Source organism: Etheostoma spectabile, unplaced genomic scaffold (genome assembly GCF_008692095.1).
Source record: "Etheostoma spectabile isolate EspeVRDwgs_2016 unplaced genomic scaffold, UIUC_Espe_1.0 scaffold00018797, whole genome shotgun sequence".
Classification (NCBI taxonomy): Eukaryota; Metazoa; Chordata; class Actinopteri; order Perciformes; family Percidae; genus Etheostoma; species Etheostoma spectabile.
In genome coordinates this window covers 107,710-119,497 of record NW_022604473.1, presented here as the reverse complement: position 1 = coordinate 119,497, position 11,788 = coordinate 107,710, and the positions used below count along the sequence as shown (strand labels likewise).

Below are 11,788 nucleotides of genomic sequence, written 5' to 3'. Positions count from 1 at the left end.
AACAGCAGTGTATCACTTCTCCATAGACTCCGTGGTCTTTATGAGTTTGTTGAACTATTGTTCCATCTGGCAGTGGCGCAGAGGGTTCCCAGTCACATGACTTAGGGAATTTCTTTTTTAACGCCGCTGCTACTCCTCCTGCATGGTCCATAACCTATTCGCTGGGTTGAACCATGAAATCATTTTCAATTTTCCTGGGTATGGGTCACACTTTCTAATATCACCATGAAAGTATCTTATTGTTCCACTACCTAGGTTTATTAACTTTCTGACATGCCTAAGGCTGGGTTGGATCTCAGATTATGGTCTATTTGTGTTCCATTTTCCTCATGATCCGTGTCCTCAAATACAGAAGCGGCGTAGGCGTCTGCAGCTGCCATACTCGGGGGGCTTATTCGGTACTTTGCTCTTTTGGATTTCCCTTTCAACAAAATTCCCCTACCGTCTATTTGAGTCCTACTTTATTACTATCGATTGTTCACGTTGTTTTCGTCTTGTTTAACTACTTCACCTAACCCTGTCGTAATTAGTAGGGCTTACCCCGTGATCAATCTATTTAAGCCGGTACGTAGAAAGCCTCGGTGTGCCTATTGTTCCTAGGGGCTGTAGCTTCTATACCTATGGCGCTTTGCCAAGTTATTCAGTATAGTTGCGCGGCGCGCTACTTCAATCTCTAGTTCTAAAGCGTTTTGAACGCACCATCTATGGCAGTGTGTTCGAGCCTCTGGGCAGTATTGACCTGTTTTGCCACTTCTATTTAATCACTTCAACTTTGCGTTACAGTTCCCAACACTGCCCCACGTTGGGCGCCATGTCGAACGGTGTGACAGTTACTGAGGTGTCGTATCGCTCTCGTTTGGTTGAGGGCTAACTCCTTTTATACCTTCCCCTCAGTAACCCCCGTCCCTACTATGCCCGCTTCTGCCGTATAATAACACCCGTTACTATCAGCGGGGCGGATGGTTAGGCGGTTAAAAGGAGTTACTTTGATACTTCCCTGATTGTATAAATGCTAGATTTTCGATCCACACACAGTGATTCGCTAATTTAACACTTAAAAAAAAATGAATTAGTAATTATTACTTTTAGTTACAATTAGTTTTAGTTCTTTTTACTTAGAGACACACACACCCTTGCTAAGTTTAAAGGGCCCCCGCCCGGATCAGGGAAACCGGAGGCGAGGCAAGAGGCCTTTTCAGATTTTTACCCCAGACGTCCCCCACTAACGGGCTCTTGTCCCCCTGTATATTTTAAGCACTGCCCGAGGGGATCTTTACAACCAATGATTTTTCTTTAGTACTCACGGTTAGGAACCGTTCCTCCCAGGGTCACCGGAGGTCCCCTCCTTCTCAAGGACGCCCACTAGCCTTCGTTGGTCGCCGGTCCGAGAGAGGCCAAGCGCTCGGTGGCTCTGACCGGCAGAGCGGATGGGGAATGCACTCCCACTAGGAGATAACAGGAGGTCTGACTGTCCATGTCGATCCCCGCCGGGCTGCAACTCGCCCAGGTGTTAAAGAGGAGTCTTAACTGCCCTCATGAGAGGGAAACTTCTACCCTCGGAAAGCTGAGGTGTGAGAGAGAGAAATTAAATGACTAAATCAAGGAATACAAGTCTTTTGGTCCCCTAGCTCACAACAAGCTCAGGTGGTTTTATTATTTAGTGAATAATCAAAAAAACAAGTACAAAAAACAGAAAATTCCCTTCCCTTTCTGCCCTAAAAGCAAAGAGTATCAAAATCAGAAACTAGGCTAGATAAAACCCGATAAGTGGTATGCTTTCGCTGAAGAAAGTGGCCACATCAACTCATATTTATACTAAAAGTCAAGGCTAAAAACCCCCTCCCTTTTGTAAAACAGGGTAATTCCACCACTACGTTATCACACAGGTGGCCACAGCAGATGACCAGTTCAGACCAGTTTCCACTTGTTACTGTAAGTGACCCTTAGCACACTTAAAAGTGTGACAAAGGTCACACCTAACGAATATAAGTTTTTTAGTTTTAGCTGTTTCTAAAATTTAGTTCATACTTTCATCAAAACAATATAATTAATGGGTTACATGGCACACTTTAAGTAGTATATATATTTCAACTGTGAATTATATAAAAAAACACATATATATTTAGGTGAGAGTTATACATCAAGCAAACACATATATTTTGCTGTGAGTTATGTTTCAAGCAGTACATATATTTGTAGCTATAGCTTTGTGTTTTTTTGGGTTTTCAACTGAACCCCCGTTCAACACACTTAAACTCTTTTATTCTCATCTGGCTCGGTCAGGTGATGGTCTGCCAGTAGATTAGTTTGATGCTTAGTTGTCAATCAGGTTGTAAATCTTGTAAGACAGAACCAAAAATTAACATTTTAAACAAGCTTTTACATTTTCAATGCCAGAACCATTCAAACGTTACACATTGCAAAAAGAAGACAATTCTGTAAATCTCATAAAAGGTAATAAAACTCTAGTATTTAACAGAACTTTTAATTTCTTTCAAACTCAAAATGAACTAATATTTTAGCATAAACCAAGCATAAATTTTAACTCAATTAAATCTACCCAACAGTTAAACATTATGAAAGCAAGTAAACATTTCACCGACCATTGGCGTCTTTGGACTGAGCTTTGTGGGTGAACTTGGAGTGTCTTCTCTCTGCAGTTTGTTTTACTGACTGACTGAGCACCTCCATGCTTTACCAGGTGCTCCAAATTAGTGATGATGACTGATCAGGTGCACAGCAGCTGATCAGGTGCACTGCTGCTGGTGCACTCTGGGAAGTTAAGTTCTTTTATGGGGCATCATTCCTGAGATTCAGCTTAACAAACATGGTTTCTTTTTTATTTAATTTTTCCACAATGAAATAGAAAAAATGTAACACTACAAACTAGTTAATGCAATATATTGACAACCCTACACAAAACAAAAGTTAAACAGAAAACTCACAAAGGTATATACCCTTGCATTCAAGGTTGTTGATTTACACATCTTGGAATTGTATCAAGAGAGAGAAAATATGGTACTGATCCAAATTTGCATACTGGTAACAAATTCTTTTTTACTACCAAATCAAAGTTGAAGCATGCATTTTGTGATTCCATGACACGGAAAAAACTTTATATTGGATTTTTAAATGTCAGTGTGACATGTCAGTGTAACGTGACATTGTTGAAGCTAAAAACACATCTGCTTATCTTTAAGTCTATTAGAAAAAAATTCTTAAAGTGTAAATGATGGAAATAAAATCTAACTATATGTGACATTTTATATAAATGTATAATCTGTCATTTGATACCTTTTGGAATTTTTTCCATCTTTTCTTGTCGTCTTCATGCACATTAACACAAATTTTTACCTGGGGTGCCCAAACTTTTGAGCCCCACTGTATATGGTAAATGGTCTATCAAGGCAAGATTATCTCAAGATTATCATTGTCTTCATCTAAACTTCTTGGTTAGTCCTATGATTGCGCAGCCATCTGCAATTCAAATTTCTGGCTATCTGGGTAAGTGGTGCGTGGAACCAGGGGTAGGTCTGGTTTCATCATCACTACGCTGTGTATTCACTTCGGTCGTGGCTAACCTCCGCCGTTAGTTATGCATCACAGACGTTCATGTTCTCGCACATGGCCATGTCACTTCAACTTGGTTAGCTACAGCATCATGGTGGTTACAACCTCCTCACTGCACTGCACACAAATGGAGTAAGAGAGGAGCACCATACTTAAAGACTTTCATGGTATTATTTCAGTTAGACTAATAGCTTGTTTGATTTGCATTGAGAGATGATTTAATGAAAAGTATCCCATGCCAATCTCTACTTATGGTGAAGGGTGTGTGATGATATAGGGCTATTTCAATTCCAAAGGCCAAGGGAACTTTATCAGGATGCATAGTATTCTGATTCCTGAAATAACTGGCCTTTAATAACAAAAATCTGTCTGCCTCTATGGGAATTTAGGGATGTGTATTCTTATGCCCCCTGTATTTTAAGAAAGAACATTTTTATTTACAATACATATTCATTCACAAAGAAAATTGGTGTCCTTAAAAGGATGGATTTTACCTCATTTTTTAGTTAAGGCATTAAGAGCAAAACTGTTTATATTACACTCTAGGGGGTTCAGAATTCTTCCTGTCGTTAGTCATGGCCTATGACAGATATTTGTCTATATGTAAACCTCTGCAATATCACACTATCATGAGAAAACAACTGTTAATATTCTCCTGATTTTAGCTTGGCTTCTGCATGCGTGTCAGATATCAGTGGGACCGCTGATTACTAATAAAAAACGCTGTCACTTTATCTTGAAAGGAATCTCTTGCAAAAAAAACTTCAATGTGGGAGTTCAGCAGTAATGAATACATTAGGATTGATTGGTTTTGTAGGATCTGTACCTCTCCCTGTGCTCTTCATACTCTTTACATACACCATGATGTTTATGGTGACCTATCGAAGTATTAGAGAAGTCAGGAGAAAAGCTACACAGACATGTTAACCCCAACTGTTGGTTCTGATCAACTTTTCCTGTTTGATTGCATATGATGTACTTCTCCCTTGACTGAAATTGATTTCCCCAAAACTGTACGTTTAATAATGTCTTTACAATAGTAACATATCATCTTCTCTTTAACCCGATCATGTATGGACTAAAACTAAAGAAATTTATAAACACCTGAAGAGAAAGTTGTGCAAAATGGTCTGATGTATTCACAAAGACTTTTGTACAGTCATGGTTTTGTAATAATGATGAGATGTGATCACTCTGAACATTTACATACATATGTACAAAATAATACTTGTTAGGCACTTATTGATCCCCAGGAAGTTCAGGAGTTGCAGCAGCACAAAGACAGAAATAAGTATAGATAGGTTAAAATAGAAATACAAATGTATATCAATAGTACAGTAAGGCTGCCTTTCCTTATATCAAAAGTGGAAACCCCCATGAGTAATGATGTTTCAAAATGGCCGCAGGTCTAAAAAATACCAAATTGTTACACTTACATGTCACCTTCAAGAACTCTGACTCCCATTGGCCTGGAGACCCTGAAAGCAGCAGGGGTCCGTGTCCAGGTGACCACGGATATAAATACTCTGGTCATCCATTTCCCATTCAGCTGCTCGCAAAAGTGGCTACAGGATGCATGCAAAGCTTGTACTAGAGTTTCATTTTCAAGACTAGTGGACTTTTTTTGGTGTTCTGCCTCCAAAGTTGGCCCCACAATGTCTTCTTCCCCTGCTGAGAGAAACTACGATGTTGGCAACGGGAGCTGCTGGCAGTTAAGGTGTCATTGGAGGAGTGGAGACACTGGTTGGAGGGGTGGAGCACTCATTCTTGGTTTCGATGGATCACAAGAACTTGGAGTATCTAAGGTCTGCTAAACGACTTAACTCTCGTCAAGCCAGGTGGGTCCCGCTTGTCAACTGACTCTGGTTCTCCCTCTAAGTCAGAAGAGACCATTCTCTTAACATCCTGTGTTGTTGGTGCTGTTTCATGAGAGGTGGAGGAAAGAGTCAGACAAGCTACCGGCCGGCTGCCAAATTGCCGGAGCCAATATGTCGAGTCGTCCATTGGGCCCCCTCAAGTGTTCTGTTGTGTCATCTAAGGGGTAAAGAGGAAGGTTTTTGTGGTGCAGCTATGGTTCTGGTGGCCTGGAATGGGGCATTCTGTAAAGGAGTATGTGGCAGCCTGTCCTGTATGTGCTCAGAACAAAACTTCTCATCAACCTCCAGCAGGGTTGCTGGAGTCCCTTCCTGTGCCCTCTCAACCCTGGTTTGATATTTTTCTGGAATTTGTCACAGGTTTGCCTCCTTCTAAGGGGAACACTACAATCCTTACCATTGTTGATAGGTTCTCTAAAATGGTCCACTTTGTTCCTCTACCCAAAGTACTAAGTTATGCTCTATAATGTGTTCAGGTGGACTTGATTTAATTGATTCAGATTATATTACTTCTGAATGTGTCCTCAGTGTGTCCTCCTTCTAGGAGACAGCCGGATTTGTTATGACTTTGCATTTTTCCTTGAAGGATAAATGACACAAAGTCTGACAGAAACAGTTGTCTAGAGCTATGTTTATCATAGCAGGTCCCAAGTCGAGACCATAGCCTGTCCAAAGAGACAAGTTGTTCTTTTTCAGCTAAGATAGAAGGACCGGTCAAGAAACTTGGACACACGAAGGGCAGATTCTGAAATACGTTATAGATCCAACTGTCTGCCTGAGATCCATAAATTGTTATGTTTAAGATTAAACTGTTTTCCAAACAAGGGTTTTTTTCCTCTGGGGGAACAGGATATAAATAACTACATTACTGATTTTATACACACAGAATGCTTGTCACTCTGTAACTTTGTGCATTGTGAAAACTGTTCTTATCATTTTTGATTTTTCTCTGCAGAAAACAATTAAACTTTCACCGGAGACTAAACTTTGATCCAGTTTGCAGCCTGTCTTAATTCTGTTTCAACAGAGTCTCACTTCCAGCCAAATTCCTCCCTTGCTGTACAAGAAACTTCCACAACAAGTGGTTTCGGATTGTGGACACCAATTCAAATCTTGCTTTTGGAGGGCCTTTTTTTGAGTTAGATTAAAGATTTCCTGTTTGCCTGAGTTTTTTGATTGCCTGATTATTAAATAAACTATTGTATTTTAAATTTTTTGAGTTGTGCATTTGTGGGTCCATTTTCTGTGTGCTTGATACATCTGGTATTTCTGGTCAAACTTGGCAATTCATTCACGTCATTCAGATAATAATATTCATTACATCTTTGCCAGCAATATTTAATACATAGTCATGTCCAAATTTTTTTTTATTTTAAATCTGTTTATTGAAGCTGTGATTTATTGAATTACACTCTGTGTCCACACTTTGTTATTAATCACACACAGTCCTGAAGTACACACACACAAATCCTCAGGATCTATACATGCACTAATGGTGAGATTTCAGAGTGAGCGGGCTGCCAGCTGAACCAGCGCCCTGAATAGTCGGGGGAATACGGTGCCTTGGTCAACAGCACCTGGCAGTGCCCAGGTGATGAACTGGCAGGTGCTGTGGACTTTTTGTCCATACGGGGACTTGAACCAGTGACCCTCCAGTTCCCAACCCGACTCCCTATGGACTGAGCTACTGCCACCCCCCAATAGCTACAAAGTCATCATTTTTGGTTAATTACAACATTTTCATTGATTCCTCCAATTGCTTCATAGTCATCATATTCTGCTAAATACTGTCATACTCATTACAATTCTGGAAGTGGTGCTATTTTTGTGTTCTGATGAATTGGAGGTACTTGCTCTGTAACCATGGCTTGCACTGATTGTCCTTTTATACTTATAACAGCTGACTGGGAACCTTTGAACATTGTGTAAGTGCTGTTGAAACATGTGATGTGTTATAATGCATTATTATGCACAATTCATAGTAAATTTAATTTATGTTTATGGTTTCATGCACTTAATAAGAAATATCTTTAATGTAAGTACTGTAGATGTTATAGTCTAAGATTTGGTCTATTGTGTTTTTGTTTACTTGGAACTTAAGTGTGGTTGTGGTTTCCGCTACTACGGAATTTGTTGATGGACCTAGCAAGTCTAGTGTTAGCGCATGTTACACTGCTCGAAAAGTTAAGTTAGAGTTACACTGGCTAAGGCGAACTATAAGACACTTTGAGGACTTACAGAACTCTTTTCAGGACAAGCAGGTATTTTGTCTTACATGTGCACTTCTATATTTGCTGCAAGCGCAATTTGTACCTTTGTTTAACGATGTAATGTTCAATTTATTTTACGTGCTTACTATGTTCATTCATATAGTTCTCACGGCGTGAAGTGGATGCATTGCCCAAAGAAAGAAAGAAGCAAGCAATAAACGCCCGTTCAAAAGAACCAACCTGTGTCTGTGTTGTCGTGAAGAGAGCTACACATTAGTTTATATATAATGGCATTTAATCCAGAAATGTTAAGAAAATGTTGCAGGGGGTGCCTGGGTAGCTCACCTGGTGGAGCACGAACCCACGCATAGGGTTGGCTCCTCGACGCAGGGGCCGTGGGTTTTACTCCGACCTGCGGCCCATTGCTGCATGTCATTTCCCCTTTCTCGCCCTTTTCATTTCTTCTGCTGTCCTATGAAAAAGGGCCTAAAATGCTCAAAAACTAATCTAAAAAAATTTAATGTTACAGGTGCAACGCAGTTTGCTGTCATGACTTTTTCATGAAAGCGACTCAGGAGTTTATTCAGACATGAGCCCAACGTGTGTTTTTGATTTCACAGTCATACAACAAAGTGAAAATCTTCATAGAGTTGGGGGGCAGTAGCTCAGTCCAAGGGGAGTTGGGTTCTTTTAAAGCTATTTGGACTTATTCTTAAAGGGGTGATAGAATGCAAAACCAATTTTACCTAGTCATAGGTGAATAACGACAGTTCAGTGGATAAATAGGACATACATAAAAGCTCAAAATCCCATGAACATGCCTTTCCTCTGAAAATCTCACATTTTGAAACTGCCGCTGAAAACGGGTGAATCCCAACAAAGCCAAAAGATGACGTCAGGATCTCAGAACCTGTAGCTTTGTCACGCCCATGGACGTATAAGGAGAACGGTCACGCCCCAACATTTACACACAGGCCACTGACCTGAGACCAGCTCCTAATGTAGCTAGCGTTAGGTCAGTTAGATGTCCGACTGAGAACGCTGCTCGTGTACTTTGACGGGATTTACTAAGAAGAAAGTTTGGAATATTTTCCAGTATAATGACAATGAACCAGGGTCATAAATGTAGTGTTCCAGGCTGTACAGGGAACGGAGACACTTCTCATAGTCTTCCCAAGGAAGCAAACACTCGACGGGCATGGCAGATGTTTGTAAGGAGATCCCAGGAAACTTTTTCCCCAAAGACAGTTTTCAAAACTTTGGACAATTTAAAGCAGGATTTGCTAAGGTGCTGTTGCTGTTCTGACTGTATGGTCATCCCAACCACAAGCTGTAAGTATGATTTTGTTGCAGTAACATTACAGTAACATTAGCAATGCTAACGTATCCTGTAGCTAGCATAGGCTGAATGTGTGTTGATCATCTGTAATGGCAAAAGGGGCTAACGTTTCATTTTCCTAACTGTTCCATTCGAATAAATACCCTGTGTTTTCATGTAGCTACATCTATAGTTCACGATGCATGCTTTTCCACTTTGTCAGGTTCATTTTTATTGTATTTCAGCAAGAAAGCTAACTGCAGCTGAGTAGAATCCTGATAGTTTGGTTGCTAGCTAAGCTGTAACGTTACTCAGCTAGCTATGGCATCCCGTTAGCTTCGACAACAGAACTGAAACGTTATCATTTCATATGATATCTAGTCAATCTCGTGAAAACGGTGTGTATATAGACTGAAATGTATTGATTTGTAGTTTTTTTTATTTCAGAGTACATCACAAGAACGACAAGACACGAAAGATGCAGCTTGCCAAACAGATGCTCCGAGTGTGGCATCTAGGGGGACACAACTGTCTCATAAGATATTAAGACCTCACATACGAAGCAAAGGTAACCTTTCTAATTATTCTTACAAACCAGACGTCTTATGGTGTTTGTGTAGCATTGTGACTGGGTAGTATTTAACAGAGCAGTGTTATCTAACAATGTTACCATGATGAGTGAGTGACTTTTATCAAATATGGGAGCCATTCCCAACACATTACTGAACTATTTCTAGTAGGAATAGAACTATTCATCTGGATTATCACTGATTGGTCTAATCTCAATCAATCAATTTCCTTTTGTGGGGGAGGCTGGTGAAAATAATTTGGACAATAGGTAGGAATGTGTTTGTATACAAAAGGCATGACTGAATGCTAGATTGTGAGTTGAAGATGCCTTTGCAGGTATGTACACGCCCTATGAACTTTGTCATTTAACAAAACAAGTCTTTAGAAATGTGAATGGGGGACAAATTGTCTGCAGAAACTGGTTTTGTTCATTGAAGGAGTGAGACACGAGCAATGGTCTAGACATCAAGCCTAATGGCCGGCCATAAATGGAAATAATTTCAGTTTTAAGCTGCTCCAACTGTAAGGCACTTGTAACAACTCTGGTTAGAGTACAGCTTTGGCACAGCTTAGAGGTTTAGCAACTGCTTTTGCTTTGTTAACTGAAGTATTTTGCTTGGTTTGTGTAAAGGTAATACAGTTATGTTACAAAATTGATGTGTTTTGTTTCAGGTTGTATCTTGCAGCCACAACGGAAGACAGCCAAGGGGAAACTAATGTACAGACGTCTTTTCCTAAAGGCCAAAAGGGGGTGATGCTGTCAAAGAAAAAAAGCACTAAACATAACTTTTCACCCACTACAAACAACAAATCTGAATGTGCAATGGTATAGGTGCTAAAAATGACTTTTCACACACAACAGGCTATGTCTTAGACCTGATGCGACTGGTGTTCGAGGCAAATCATGCCCCAGGACCTGTGTGCTCAGCTCGACAGGCACCCAACCCGACATACTGCCCTGAAGCATCCAGAAACTCCCTCCGTATACGTATGTATATATTCATTTTATTCTTTTAAAGGCTTGTTAAAGGACCTTGCAGAAAGGCAGTCTGTAAGTCACTGTTTTTAAATTGATTTAGGACCCTGTTTTTTTATGATGACATTGTTGTTTGAATATGAGTGAAGTGTGTTTATGTATTTACATGTAAGTGTCTCTGTCTATCTGAAACGTGTTGCTGCAACTTGCCAGGACACTCTTGTAAAAGAGATTTTTAATCTCAAGGAGTTTTTATCCTGGTTAAATAAAGGTTTGAATGAATACGCAGCACGACACAAGAGGGGATCACGACACGGACACCAAGAAAACCCCAGCACCAGCTCATCAAGTCCTATAAGCCATGTGTCTGCATTGCCTGCAAAGAGAACAGGGTGTAGTGGACAATTACATTCTTTATCTTTTAGATTTCAGAGTAACGATGATTGTTTTGAAACTAAATAAAGTTTTTCATTTTGTTGTCTTGATAATACTGTGTTTTTGTAATAATGCTGAACCAATAATCAATGGGTATTGTTATAGAACTGCTAACAGTGGTATCAAATTGGCCTCACCTTTCCATCCCTCTGATTCTCAACTGGCCATGGTCAACTCTGTAAATATTCATTACATTTTGCAAAGAATATATATTGAGGCACACCGGATGAAGGCCAGGATGGTGAGTTGTACAGGTTATCTCCTCAGGAACCTGGGTCATTCTTTTCATGACCTGTAAAAACAAACAATGAGCTTGTTGTTATTTTATAATGTTGAATGAGCAGAAAGAGTTAATGTATCTAGTTTTAGTTACCTGAGGTATTTATTGGCAACATATATTTTCTCTCTCCTGGGGCATTTGTGCACAGTTTCCACAAGAACACCTGCCAAGGTAAGATGGAGGTACCGTAGTTGTAATTTTACATATTACTACATGTTAAGAAGGTAATAATCTCATAAATCAGATGATCTAATCAGCAGGATAGTATTTCCAAGATAACATTTGACCAACTGACACAGGCGAGAGTAGTAATAATGCTTTAGACGTAGCATACAAACAGAAATAGTAGTCTCCTGTCCAGCTAAATGGACATCCTGTTGTAAGATAACATATTACTACTATGTGTTAAATAATGTACGTAACTTGTAATCACAATCAAAGAGACTTCCGTTGTGAGCAGCTCTATGAACTGGCCACTAACTTTTCAGCCAACTGGACATCTTGACTGAAACTGCGAGGGTACAAGTTGTACAATATTTGTCCGTGTGCACATTA

General features: G+C 39.9%; 1 pseudogene; it reads left to right on the top strand.

Annotated features, from left to right (window-relative positions):
* The first annotated feature begins 811 nt into the window (after positions 1–811).
* LOC116682470 (olfactory receptor 13J1-like) lies at positions 812–4,704 on the top strand (annotated as a pseudogene).
* The last annotated feature ends 7,084 nt before the right edge of the window (positions 4,705–11,788 follow it).